This window comes from Dermacentor variabilis, chromosome 3 (genome assembly GCF_050947875.1).
Source record: "Dermacentor variabilis isolate Ectoservices chromosome 3, ASM5094787v1, whole genome shotgun sequence".
NCBI classification, from domain to species: Eukaryota; Metazoa; Arthropoda; class Arachnida; order Ixodida; family Ixodidae; genus Dermacentor; species Dermacentor variabilis.
Genome location: NC_134570.1, coordinates 217294422 through 217309454, shown reverse-complemented (window position 1 = coordinate 217309454; position 15033 = coordinate 217294422). Strand labels below are relative to the sequence as shown.

The 15033-nt window shown below is 44.8% G+C and overlaps 1 protein-coding gene and 1 long non-coding RNA gene across 2 annotated transcripts in view; one reads left to right on the top strand and one right to left on the bottom strand.

Annotated features, from left to right (window-relative positions):
• The window catches only part of LOC142574424 (cytochrome P450 3A9-like), a 421036-nt gene that overhangs the window by 92276 nt on the left and 313727 nt on the right, over positions 1-15033 (top strand). The gene's annotated exons all lie outside the window — the stretch shown is intronic.
• On the bottom strand, positions 5827-7483 carry LOC142574422 (uncharacterized). The gene is made up of 3 exons (XR_012826530.1): positions 7420-7483; positions 6842-7046; positions 5827-5899 (listed from the first exon to the last, which is right to left on the bottom strand). It is a non-coding gene; the product is annotated as an uncharacterized LOC142574422 (long non-coding RNA).

Genomic DNA, 15033 nt, shown 5'->3' with positions numbered 1-15033 from the left:
GAATTGGCGCAGCACTGGCACAACGCCAGCGCGGCAACGACCGTGTTATCGCTTACGCCAGCAGGCTCCTCTCACCCGCGGAGCGCAACTATTCCATCACTGAGCGTGAGTGTCTGGCCCTAGTTTGGGCGGTTGCGAAGTTCCGCCCATACTTATATGGCCGACCCTTTTTCGTTGTCACAGACCATCACGCGCTTTGCTGGTTATGCTCACTGAAAGATCCTACAGGAAGACTTGGTCGCTGGGCATTACGCCTCCAAGAATATTCATATACTGTCACCTACAAATCTGGCAGACTACACAAGGACGCTGACTGCCTGTCTCGTTACCCGGTAGACGAGCCTGACGACGCCGACAGTAGTACCGCCAACGGCATTTTCTCTGTGTCTGCGTTCGCTAACATCGCCGATGAGCAGTACCGAGACCTACCGCTGCGAGCACTCATCGAGCGTCTGCGCTCTACACCTACCGACGCGTCCGTTCGCCGCTATGTTCTCCAGGGCGGCATTCTGTACCGAAGGAACTTCCTCACTGACGGATCTGATCTTCTTCTTGTCGTGCCAAAACATCTACGACAGACTGTGCTCTTCGAGATGCATGACGCACCTACTGCAGGACATCTTGGCGTATCCCGCACGTACGACCGCGTCCGCCGCCGCTTCTATTGGCCTGGTCTTGCTCGCTCCGTCCGACGCTATATTGCTGCCTGTGATACCTGCCAGCGTCGAAAAACACCTCAGGTGCTGCCTGCCGGTCATCTCCAGCCGATCACTGTCCCTGTGGAACCGTTCTTTCGTGCTGGATTAGACCTCCTCGGTCCCTTTCCCACGTCATCCTCTGGGAACAAATGGGTAGCCGTCGCAACTGATTACGCCACCCGATACGCTATCACGCGGGCTCTCCCTACCAGTTGCGCCACTGACGTCGCGGACTTTCTCTTGCGTGACATTATCTTAGTGCATGGAGCCCCGCGACAGCTGCTTACTGACCGTGGTCGTAACTTCCTCTCGAAAGTTATCGCCGACATTGTGCATTCCTGCTCCACTCAACACAAGCTGACTACCTCATACCATCCTCAAACCAATGGCCTGACAGAGCGGTTAAACCCTACTCTTACCGATATGCTGTCAAAGTACGTTTCCAAGGACCACCACGACTGGGACATTGCCCTTCCTTACATCACATTAGCTTATAATTCTTCCCGGCACGACACCGCCGGATTTTCTCCCTTTTATCTACTCTACGGTCGCGAACCGACCTTGCCCCTTGACACGGCACTTCCTCCTGCTTCGATCTCGACAAGCGAGTATGCGCGCGACGCCATCGCCCTCGCCGACCATGCACGCCAGCTTGCCCGTGCTCGACTGAAGGACTCGCAAACCACTCAGCAGCGTCAGTACAACGCCCGCCACCGTGACGTACAGTTTTCGACTGGTGCGCTCGTGCTATTGTGGTCGCCCTCTCGTCACGTCGGACTTTCACAAAAGCTCCTTTCGCGATACACAGGGCCCTATCGCGTGCTGCGCCAGGTGGCGCCTGTGACGTACGAAATTGCCCCTGTGAGCTCAACCTCGTCATCTACTGTAGCATCTCGTGATGTCGTGCACGTCAGTAGGCTCAAGACCTATTACACAGCTTCCGAGTCCGGCGTTTAGTCGCTCCGTGACGGTGCTTTTGCCGCCGGGGGTAGTGCTACGGAATTGTATTACCGATGATGAAGAGGCTAGCAGTAAGAAGACGACGACGACGATTGGAGGCTAGCGCGGGTTGTTGCCTCTTGGCCAAGCGCGGTGTATTACGTTGTAAATATACTTGTATATAGCTTTTCATCTGCGTCTTCTTACGTAACAATATATTTAGTATATAAGTGGCACCTTGACGTGACCGTCGTAGTATATTATGTTTTTTTCATTTGTTCCACTTGTACAGCAAAATATATGCTAGGATGCATTGGACAATATGTGAACTTATTTCGGTACCGTTATTGCTTCTAGGTTTGCGCCCAACACATTTGTGTTTGATATGTGCAGTCTGCGGTAAGGCAACAATATGTTTGTCATCACGTTTGTTTCACAACAGAATTTGTTGTGTCCAATAGTTCTCAATTTTTGATGTTATACTTATTCCTCTTTAATTTCATTAGCTTGCTTTGGTCACCTTGTATGTAAATTTTATCATGTGTTTAATATCTTTATTTGGACCGGGATTTGGGCACTATATTGGTGCAATGAGAAATTATATATGCACTATCAGAATAAATTCAATTGCAAACAATTTCAGAACAACAGTGCCTCGTTGTTTTCAGGTTCACCTACATTTTTAATAGGCTTCATTTACTCCAAGACGTACACTTGGCACTCCTCTCTGCTAAGAAACTGGCTAGAGTATGCTCACACATTGCACTTTACAATTACACGTAACAAGCGTTATGATCCGTTTTTTTCCTGTTCAAATGTCAAATTTAAGTTGATGGTACATTATTCACGGATTTTCTCTGTAGCATGGTTGAAGGTGCGTACATTTAGACAGTGAAAAGGAATTCCATTGGCTGATACTGTTGTTGAGCAACTGCTCTAGTCGGGCAAAGAGGACCTGTCTTCCTTGAATCCTGTCACCGGTGTTTGCAGATTTAAGACACCAAAAAGATGTACTCACTTTTAATCTGCCATTAAACTTTGACACATGTGGACAATTTACAATCAGTATTTATTGTTCCCACTTCATTTCACAAGCATGAATATGTGGGTGCAGTTTTCTTTGACCGTACAAAAGCAAAAGGTGCTGCCTCAGATCAGAAAATTCAATGTGCAAGCTTTCCTCAGAAATTTTCTAATACTTATTAGACGTACATGTGCACTTAAAGCTTGCATAACTGTAATAAAGCTTGACTAGGAAACACAAGTGAAAAGCAAAAGCTAAGACTTCACAGTATGCATAATTACACTTCACAAAACATCATTGTTTGCAAAATAAAAGACTAGTCTGGTTGATTGCCTAAATAATAAATACACCAATTTACTATGCGTGACAAGATGCATACAGAAAATTCAGATGAGCATTCACTCCGGTAATACTAATACCACTGAAGAAAAAACAAACTGCAGCACCACACATCCCTGACCCTGGTGGCTTGTATCACAGGAGGCTTACATGAAATACAGATAACGCTTTGCTGTGAAATGAATATGAGGACAGGCAGAAGCAAGTAAACAACAAAGATCACTTTTTGTACAATAAGACTAGTCTGGTTGGTTGCCTAAAGAATAAATACACCAATTTACGATGCGTGACAAGATGCATATAGAAGGTTCAGATGAGCACTCACTCCGGTAATACTAATACCACTGAAGAAAAAAAAAACAAATGTAGCACCACATATCCCTGATCATGTTGACTTGTATCACAGGAGGCTTACATAAAGTACAGATAGAAGCAAGTAAATAACAAAGATCATTGTTTGCACAATAAGACTAGTCTGGTTGGTTGCCTAAAGAATAAATACACCAATTTACCATGCGTGCGTTGCAATGTGGGCCTGTTGGTAATGCATCTTGAATGGGAGTACGGTAGCGTGATTAAAAGACGGGACAAAAGAAGACACATAGGGACACACAGCGCTGTGTGTGTCCCTATGTGTCTTCTTCTGTCCCGTCTTTTAATCGCGCTACCATACTCCCCTTGAAGATGCATTGCCATGCGTGACAAGATGCATACAGAAAATTCAGATATATATCTCTCTACTCATGGCGTTTTCCTGGAGTATGTCCTTAAGTTGCTCACAAATTGCAGTAACGCAGTGGTTATGGTGTTGCTGCTAAGCACAAAGTCATGTGTCTGATCCACTGATAGTACCAAAACGCTCATGCCATACGGTGTACTATATTTACAAGTAAATAACCTGAGGGAGGACTTTTTGTCTCTCGGAAAATAAAGAAAAAATTGCACATATAATGGCAAGTGATGACAGCGGGAAAAACAGGAAACGACTTACAAAATAGGGTGCCCGCTGGGGGCATTACTCATTCTTACTATGAACTGTCGTGGCAAAATACAGTGAAAGGACGAGCACAGCCAAAATTTACGCATCACTGTTGACGTCTTAGTTATGTCGGCAAGAGCTACTTCGTCCTCCATTCCATAAATGTTATTGAACAGGCAGCACTGTAGAAAGGCCTGCGGCACAATCAAACATGGCTTCATACACATTAGTGATTGCGGGGGTGCCTAGTAGTTCAGCTTACTGTAGTTTGAAGGGCCAGGGAAAATCAAGAAAAAACGAAATTTGTGATATTCATTTCGTGAACCAGAATATAATGCGATGCGTGTTTCGACGCTTGAAATGTTGAACAGTCTCACGTTCACCCAAATACAGCATGGTATAGCCGCCAGGATGCAACAGTCACTTGCACTAGTCTTTATACTATACTGTCTCTTCTAGCGTTTGATCCCTGCCCAAGCTCCCTACCCCGAAATATTCTACCTTAACTAAATAAAAAAAAAGCGAGTCTGATGTCTTTTAAATAAAATGAAATGTATTCTACTTGTGTACCAAGCGTTGAAATACCCTATTCAGTAAATAGAAGTACAACTCTAGAGCGAGGCATCATTCATTCTACAAACTTTTCTGCCTTACAAGTTCACACAAAATCCACTGAAAATAAAATTGTTCAAGAGTTGGAATAGCCTCTTGAAGGAAGGCATCATCCCTACAGACAACCATGGTCCCGCTCTGCTTCTTTGATTATACAAAAAAAAACAACAACACTGCTTTGCATTAAGCAGGTTCATCAAAATCTGGACCTGTGTATAGTGTCTATGCGATTTCCATAGTATGGGGTTTCCATCAACATGATGCACATAGTCAAGGATGCTGTGCCCCGAATCATCAAAAATCCCTCTGTCAATGCATTTGTATGGGCACTTTATCTCCAGCAAGCATGTCTCTCCAGATAGAGAAAATATTCTATCAGGGCTTCCAGAAAGCCATGGCTGTTGCGGATGAAGTAGCAGGCCCACCTGAAATGTCATTTTTTTGCTCATTTGTGTTATGCGGACAAAAATTGTTGCACAGATTATTTCTTTCCCCATTACTTATTTCAATATTGTCAACATTTCCTCGAGCTTCCTTATAGTCAAAACGTATATTTAGGCTAGTTGGTTCACTTCCGTAATAAAACAGCGCCAGAGAACACAAGGGACCAGACGAAGAAAAATATGTACACAGGGTGCTTATGGTGACACAATAAAGGGTTAATAAAACATGTTTTACAAAATCAGTACAATTTGACGAAGATGTATAAAAGAAGCACAGTGCGAGACTGGGATAGTTGGTAATCCATGACGAGGTGCACAGCGCAACAATTGACAGAAGGCACCACAAAGGCAAGCGCTTGCCTCCCTCGTGCCTTTCAGGTCCACTGTCATGCTGTGCACATCAGCATAAAAGATGACAATGTACTTTGATATGTTGTCAGTTCACCTATAGGCTGCCTGCGACAATATGCAGCACGATATCAGACGACATGTACTGTAACATTAAGCATTGCATAGTTGAAGATGATTCCAACTATCATGTTTTTATTTGTTATCACAAAATAGGCTTAGGTCTCCAGAAAACGCAAGTGACGTGCTCACCTCTGTCACCGTAAATAACACCACGCTGCTGCTCCAAGTCCTTCCTGACCACTGGCTCCATGCGTATTCCTAATATAGAACACGTACATGTAATTTATATTGCTTAATTAGATCCAACAATCTTAACGTACCATATGTTGTGGCCTTGGACGAAAAAAAATTGGACTTGAAAAGGCTGTGAACAATATCTTTAGGGCCTCTGCGGGTACGCAAAATTGTGTGAGCTGCTGTGCTGCCGATGCGCACTTTGCGTTCCTTGTGCCACCTGCATAGACGTATATATACACAACACAAACATAACGAAACGAACATGTCAGAAATGTATGTATGTAATGCTTTCTGAACCATTGTTACCTCGGACAACTTGACTGCCCAGCAATCAGCATGGATAGCTCTTTAACCGACTCGCATACAACGAAATCGTCGTAAAAAGCCCTGTCGTCTGGTGTCTGCCCTTGCAGATGGTTCCTTGGGGCTATGGTTACTTTAGGGAAGTAACCTAACACGTCCAGCATGTGGAGTGGTCTGTGTGGCGACTTAAGCAGTGTGCTAAGCTTTTGCTGCAGCAATGCTCTTCGATCTTTTTCGAAAATTCGATGAAGAATTTCTCCACGCCTGATCTCCGCCTCACTTTTCTCCATCTCCTTAAGTGCGGTTGTAAATGAGGATTCAGTGCCCCCGAAATGTTGGGTGACGTAGGTAGGTGGCAGCTCTGCAGGCTGCTTCTTTCCCACAAAGGGACTGTTGTTATCTGCAAACAGGAGGACATGAAAGAGAATAGGGCATTAAAATACGCAGAAAGACGGATTTGACTTCGTACAGGAGTAGATTTCGAGAGAAGAAGCGGGAATAAAAACACGGCTTACTTGGTTATGTCAGGTTGCACAGTAAAAAGGATACACTTATCTTCATAAGTGACCCATCTTTGGTTCAAGCAAGAAAATTCTAAAGGTATGCTTTAATTGAACTTCGTGAAATAATAAATAGCCATTATGTGCGTGCATGTAGCAATGAACACTGCATAAGTAATGAAGAGTTCTTTTTCGTAAATTTGAATTGCTATAATGCTTTAGCGAAAAACTCAGCCGTTTCTATTCACGTGTAGACTGCACAGAAAAAATTCGGAGCGCGTACATAACAGAAGCTAGGATAAAAAGGCTAAATAATATAGCGAAAGCACATAGAACAGAAAGCAAGAGCATCCTACCTCCAAACAGCTTTCTCAGTGGCACTTTGTCGTCATGGTCGGGCTTCGTCGATGGTTTCCCCCATGACTGCGGGCCGCTCGTACACGACACGTCCTCGTGCAGGTTGATGTAAAATACCACCGCTGCGCAGTGTTTACAGTCACCGAGGGCACCGTAACGGCCCGTACACGTCCCCTTCAGTATAGTTCGAGGCGCGATCGACAGCTGTAAATGAAGACGGCGAACGTAAAAAAAAGAGGTGAGCGTTAGGCATGACGCGCGGTTGTACACGCATACGTAGTACATCGCGAGCGAACTGTCGACGGGAACGAAAGCGTGAGCAGTGCCTGTCGTTTACCGGCACGGAAGCGAGGTGCAAGTACACTTCTGATAAAACGAGAACAAAAAAGAAAGAGAGACGGACGGGGACACAAGCCTTCCCTTTTGTTCTTGCTTATCGTTCACAACTCGCCAAAACTTCTAGAAGTGAGAGATGCAAGGCACGTTCCAAGTAATTAAGCTACAAATGACAGTTGAAAAAACTCTACAACCGTATGTGCGCACTAAAGTACAATAACAGATTTATTTGTCAACTTACTTGGAGTTCGACGTCGTAAGCCTGCTTGTGTTGTTGTGACAAGCACTTCGCCGAGATGTCCGCGCCATTCACTTCTCTGACACGATACACATGATTGTTGTCGTAAAGTTGGCGTCCTTTTTCAAGCATCGATGGTCGGAAATGAGCCTCGAGGTTTTCGATTGCCTTAAATCCACAATGCAGCCTGACCGACATGATTCGAACGAGTGCCGCAAAAGAATGCCTTCGTAGAAGCGGCCGCCTCAATGTTTTGCAGAACTGACACGGTGGCGCTGATGGCTGAGCCGATCGCTGCGCCGCCTGACCATTGCAGGGTGCCTATACGGGCAGGTTGCGGCGCACGCCTTTTATACGTCTCGCGCGCCTGCACATTACTGGCCTGATGACAAAGTGTGGCACAGTTATTTTTTGCGCCCTCTTTATTAGGCTGGGGCCATCTTATTTTACTGCCACAGCTGTTGTTGCAGTGCATCTGGAGAGACCCATCAAAAGCGCGCTTTTCATGGTTGCGGTCATGACGTGATGAGCGTAGCGCACCGTTTCGCGCATCTCTTGGTGCTATAACGAAATTGGTTAATTGACTTAAGAAAATTAGCGATGCCCATCATAAATTTCACGGAAAATTAGAGAGGGATCGTTCAATTGTGCATATATACCTGATCATGTTTATCATCGATTCTACCATGAAGAAGGGCAAGAAAGTACTTCGACTGTAACTAGGGAGTGACATCCTCTGTTCCACGGCTCTTTTATTGCCGTGTTACTGTGGCTCGTAACTGTGCGTGGATCGCTTTAAGTGATGTAGGAAACTGCTCTCTCCGGCATAGAAACTGATGTGGTAGTTTTTTTACTTGCCATTTTCTTCTTTCTACATTAATAAAAAAATGGACCTCATCTTTTTTTTCGTCACAATTCGTGTAAAATTGCCGAAGACGTTGTCGCATACGTATCGCTGGAAGTCGCATTCTTATTTAGATGAATCTTCGATCAATCCTTTGACAACGTTGATAAGCTTATGTAAAATAGGTGTCGCGGATGTTGTACTTCTTTATTTATTTTTATACGTCCCTGGGGAAATGCACGCAGCATTCACATGCTGTTTCTATCAATATTGAATAAATGGTCGGCATATAAAATCTATAAACGACGCGTCCATTTTATAGTCTACATTGTGTAGATTGAGAAAGATGCACGACGAGGAAGTCAAATTAAAGAGGAAAGAAACGAGTGGCATTGATAAAACATTTACTCTAAGTTAAACACGAACGAAAACGCTCACGAAAAGACGTGGTGAAGTTGCAGCGACGTATCAGTATCGTAAGCGGACAACAGAGGGTTGCGTGACTTAAGAAAACAAAAACGAATAAAAAACGTGCCCAGCTTGCACTAGTGGTGCAAGGCTGGAGTCAACAGCGGAGCTTGTGATCACCTAGCTTTTACGTAGCTTGCCTAAATTGTAAGTTTTCCGAGGTTACGCTAGGTCTTCCTAAGTTGTTAGTAGGCTTGCCATGAGTCGCTTCTAGGTTTTGCGATGTTATGGTAGGCTTGGCTGTGTAGTTTCTAGGCTTTGCTAAGTTGTCTTTGCGAGCTTGACGCTGGAAGCATAGAGAAAGAAATTTCAACAAGAGCGGACACTCCCATAGAGCCCAGCGGCCGAATTGACTGTAGCGCACCAAGCGGATGCTATTAATACCTTCTGGTTTCAGTTCCGGGCGCGCGCGTTTAGAACACCAGTTGGTACTCGCCACACTGGCTCCGCTGATCGGCGCGGCATTTTTTTTCGCTTCTACTGCTGAAACGCGCGGCCTTGGCGCGGCATCGTTTTATTATTTAGTAAAAATAATTGCGAACTATCTTTACAAGCCTTCACCGAATTTGTGTCACTTTCAATTTCATAAAGTGAACGCAAGACATCTTCTGAAATGATGAAATGTTTATTTTGCTCCATATAAATGCTCGTTCCGGGCTTCTTGTGCATTCATCCAAAGTTGTGGCACGAGGTAAGCAGCAGTCGTAGCTGTACGAAGCTCCACCGGATGCCATCAGCTGAAAAAAAAGTATATTACAAGCATGTATCATTTCGGTATATTGACCTAACAGGAATATTGCATGTAGAGGCAAAACGTGCGTGAGTGGTGAATGGGCGGCATTACAGATAAATTCCCTTTCACATACATTTCGTAGCAAATAGACCCCTCCCAAGCAATGGAATAAAATCTGAAGAAAACATACAATTTTCAAGCATCCCTCCCTTCCCGGGCATTAATTCCTGCACTTTAAGAGCACAAATACACGGGTGACTGCGCATTTCCAAAAAAATTGGCCTCAGTCGACGCGATGGTACGCCATGTACACAAAGGTGGCTACAACACAGGCTTTCAGCCAGACCATGCTACATGCTCACGTAGTGCCTTCTAGTCGCACTCAAGACAGATTCGTGGGTGCAAAGCCTGTTTTCAGTTGCTCAGGAGACATAAATGTGAAGTTCTTGAGCTCCTCGGCGTTATCTTCTACCCGTGCTGCTGGCGCAAGAAACAACTGCCGTGTTATCACTCTCGGCAATCGCTCGTCGCGTTTTCGACATGCGTGAGTGCCGAAATAAGGTATACGTTGTTGCAGGGCCATCAAAAAAGCGTCACGAACTTGTCCCACTAAATTTCAGTACACGCAAAACTAACTCACCACGGCCGGCTTGTTTTTTAGAGCGCAGCTCTTTGGCGTCCGTTCCTGGGTTTCGCGTCGGCGTCGTCGTCGGCCTCGTAACCAGCTCCGCCCCCCTTTCATCCCCCCAGCGCTAGCAGCGACCGACTGATACCGCTGGATGCCGCTGACGCCGCTAGAGAGTCAAGATAACGTGACTGCATAGAACACCGTCGCCGCCATGCAGAAAGAGGAGGAAAGGGCCCCCCCCCCCCTGTTCTTGTGTGGCGGATAGGGTGCTCTTCAGTTGCCGACGCGCCGGTTATTCGTTGTCCCTGAAACCAACTCCGCAGCTGGGGTTGACTCACTATCGGCGTCAGCGGCATCAGTCAGTCGCTGCTATCTCTTCCCTCCTCCCTTTATCGTGTTGTCCGCTTGCTGCGCGCGCTTCTGCCCCCATCGTTTGCCGCTGGGTGTACACGCCGCCCCCCTCCCCCCTCTTCCTGCGAGTCTCCGGTTGTCAAAGCGCCGGCTCGAACTTAATTCCTTTCTTCGCTCCTCCTCCAATGCAACCCCTGTGCGGTGGCAATCAGAGAGCCAGATCGGTGACGGCGGATCTGTATATGTGCACCGCCCGAGCCGAAATTGCCGCTGCCGTTCGCCCTGTGCGGTGGCAATCAGAGAGCCAGATCGGTGGCGGCTTGACATAAAGACAAACAGCAATTTCCTAACACTTATGCGGGAGAACATCCCGTTCCTCTCGCTCGTAACGCGTCCCACGGCTGTGACAACCTCGCGAGGCACTTGTATAGATCTCGTCTTTGAGAATCAAGCATTGGTGTACCAAGTCGAACATATATCAGTCTATTTCTCCGACCACAAAGCTTCCTTCATGACTGTCAAGAACTGTTAGTGGAGTCTTTGTTAAAGGAATACGTGTGAAAAATAAAAAAAAATTCTGTGATAGCGCATACATGTGTTGCTCGATTTCTTTGCCTCAATCTATCGAAAAGGTGAAACAGCTTATTTGCTGCGCTCAAATTTCGCATTAGGAAGTAACGTAATCGTCGGCAATTTTTTTGATAACAGCTTCACAACCCCAGGCGCGGCGAGCATGCCTCAAAAGTATCTCAAAAAGTTACGAAATGAAGTACAATAATTTTTGGGGAAAGAGAATGCATCACAAACTTCTTCCAGTAAGATTCAGTACACGCGAAACTTACTGAGGCACACAGCCGAACTGCTTTTTGCTAACTGCGCCACCATGCCGAGCGCGGCCACTGTGCTTGAAAAGTACCCGAAATAGTAGCGAAACTAGTTACAATAATGTCTGGGGTCAGAGAAGGCACCAATCTTGTCCCGGTAAGATTCAGCACACGCGGAATGGCGTATACATGGCGGAGGTGCTTTTCGTCACAAAGCAAGGTGCGGCGAGCGTGCCCAAAAACTACCGAAATCGGTTATAATAATGCTTGGGCTCATAGAAAGCGTCGCAAACATCTCCCAGTACGAGTAATTAACTCAAATAACTAGGCCTGGACGGCGGAGCTGTTTTTCGATAACTGCGTCACTATATAGGTTCAGTTTAGTGCAGTAAGCCGGAATGTGTTTGAAGTGCGTTGCAGACGGTGAAACAAAATTCCTCACCTTGCTGTAGTCCAGTAGTGCAGCGGTGCAGTGTCGAAATGCAGACGGAACTCAAGAGAACGCCGGGAGCCCGAAAAAACGGGCTACATCCAAAAGAGGCGGGTCACCGAGCACGCGAGCTTCACATGCGTAGCCGGCCTCGCTCGCCCCTGTGGCATGCCGGGCGCATGATGTATGCACGCGCGTCAAGGCTGTTTCACTTGCTGCGACTGGAACGGCGAAAATCGGCGCAGTCGCACGCATCGCAATGTGATTTTTAGAGGGCCCATTTCGCATAATTGCGATTTCAACAATGCGACTGGTGCGATGCCCAGGGTTGCTTACCGCCAGGTTTCGTGGCACACGCTGCATAATAATTTTATTGTAATGAATAAGACGTTTACATTATAATATTGTGGACTTTTCTTTATTAGGAGCAAGTATTATTATGTTGAAGTTAAGATTTGTCTTGGAGTGCGCAACGGCGGTTTCTGAAGTTCAGTGCGACATGGCGCACGTAAACAGCTGTTCGCAAGTGGTTCAGCGCTGTGTGCTGCCTCATCTGCCTTCTATGACCGTGTCGTTCGGCCTGCGCCACAATAATCTGCAAGAGGACCTATCGACAAGTTCAAATAGCTACCCCGTCACCGCATATGCAATATTCCAAATTCGCCTGCCACGAAGTCGTCGTGACAGCCCAGCAAGATCCTCGCGCTAACAGGGCTCGGTGTCAGCTTCCGGAGAAATCATGTGTATATTGCTCGTGATTGCGCATATGCGGTGCCTGCTCCTAGCCATATTCTTGCGCCAAACGCCACAACAAGCCCTAACCCGAAAGTCCGCGTGTGCCCCTGAACGTAGGCGCAAATGATCTGTGTGATTACTGGACGGGGAATGAAAATTGCACTGTGCATATATATATATATATATATATATATATATATATATATATATATATATATATATATATATATGGCAGTCCTCTCTAAACATTTCTAAAGGCGCAAAAGACGACGCATCAAATGTTTTGAGCAGTTGCCGTCACTTTGTAGAAACACCTATACGTTGTAACATAGCATTCTAAAAGACACTCTTTCCATCCACTTTGTTGTCCTGTGTCTCACGCTGGTAGTATACTCTGAACTTTTAACAAGAATACCACGTCAATACGCGCTATCCATAATGCAGGATCGTAGGCCCACAGAAGGCGTACTTGCCGTAGGGTTTTTCAGCTTTCTGCTCAGCCTCGCACGTCACGCACGGTTAGCCTGTTTTGTGGAATTAAATATTATTACTATATTATTATTGTTAATAAATATTATAGTTTCTTCATCGTAATTTATAGCAATCATCCATATTTCTTAAACTAGTCATGCATTTAAGCTGTATTAGATCAACATTGTTACGACATGCTTATGGGAGTCATTTCAAACTAGATTGCTCAGCCAGAGAAAGTACAAATGCAAGTCTCAATGTTTATTCCAATTTGGTATTCCTAAACAGGTTATATTGGCAAAAATTTGTGCCTGCTTGCATTTCCTACAATTCAATGTTCAGAGCTAGAAAAACTGATTCCTTTTCTTGATGTCGAAAGGCTGCTTCAATGTCGATAGCAATCTATAATTACTCATTTCGAAAGCGTTAAGCAATGAATATATCTCTAAGATTACCAATCCGTGTTTGTTCCACGAACGCAATTAAGTTTTCTTTCTCCCTCTCATCGACAGCCATGGAAAGAAAATGTTCAGTTTCATACGTATCAGGATGCAAACATTCTAGAGTTTGTCCTGAGCATTTGTCTGCATCCTATAGTGTGAATGTTTGTATCAAGTTCTGGTGTTGCAATTGCAGCGATCTACGCATATTGTTATATTGAAACAAGCCAATTTATTGAACTTTGTTTTCAAATCTACAATGTGGCTATGCAGTAACGACCACATTAACAAGCAAAAAAAGAACTGCAGATTCAGTGTACGTGTTGTAATCCATGCGAAGTGAAGCTTTTGTCAAGTGGTCAATTAAATGCTGGTAAAGTAACTGCGATATATAAAATTTGTCTTATTTTCAAGAATCCAACATGTCATCTTTTGCAAGGTTTCCTTATGCACCGCATATGTCGCAACCTTAATGTCATATAATCTTTATGTATTACACTGTTCTCAAATTATACCGAAATGCAAACGGCAGTTAATGTATGTGCGCGCTGCGAGACATCAAGACAGTGACGTTTGTGTAGCAAGGAATGGTGCGAGGTGTATGCAGATGAATGAATGGCATGTGCTTATGTACTTATTTATTTACATACCTCGCAGGCTGCAAGGTTGGAGTATTATGCGAGGGGGAATAAAAATGGTAGTTACAAAAGGAAGAAGGGCACAACATTAAAAAAAACAGCAAAATAACAGTACCAATACAATGCACCAACTAGCCTAACGTGTTTTACTGGCACAACATTATACAACACTTAACAAATAATAACAGAAAAAATTACTGCCCATGCACCCTGTACAGACGGTAAACCAGCGAAGATGAAATGTGCGGCCCCGGTGTTCCTCACTGTGTTAATTCCGACTGTTTATTCAAGTCTTTCTATATTATTGGTTATGCCTTTGTTTCTTAATGAGGTTATGCACACGTTTGGCTTGGGTTAATCACATTGTTTATTTGGAATGCCACACATTGCGCTTTGCAAGATCACCATCATAGAAAGTGCAATGAGTGGTTCATTGTGTTAATCCAGCTGGTCCGTCAATCTTTCTGAATTATGTTACGCATTTGTGTTTTGTAATGCATTAATCATAGTATTTATGACTCGGTTATGCACTGTAGTTACCAAGTGACACACTGAGGCTGCACATTTCATTTAATTAAATACAGGGACACATTTTTGAACCAATTGGGAAGTCGGAGAGAGACTGCTGCATGTGCGCTCTGCTGCTAGAGAGAAACAACGTTACTATCGATCTAGCCAATGGCCCACCACACTTTTGCTGCGAGAAAATTATGACATCATGATCTTGTCTTAACCCCGTCCCCCTATGTGTCTCTTCCCTGCAATAATACGTAGTTAAATGTATATTTTAAATGCATAAGCATTTCTATGTCTGCCCAAGAAAAAATTTCTCCGTCCATCATGCAAGACGAATGAAATGGCTCACACCCCCTTAAACAATGGCTCATACCCCTACACTAGGGTTTTTGGGATCGGACCATGAGTCTTTTGCCTAGGCATATACAGCTTGACCAAATGGAATGAACACCTTTCTGCTAGAGACCAAGACGATCATGAGGCGTACTAAGAAATGAAAGTTTATTGAACATGCCGAGTAAATGCTGGGTCACAAGAAA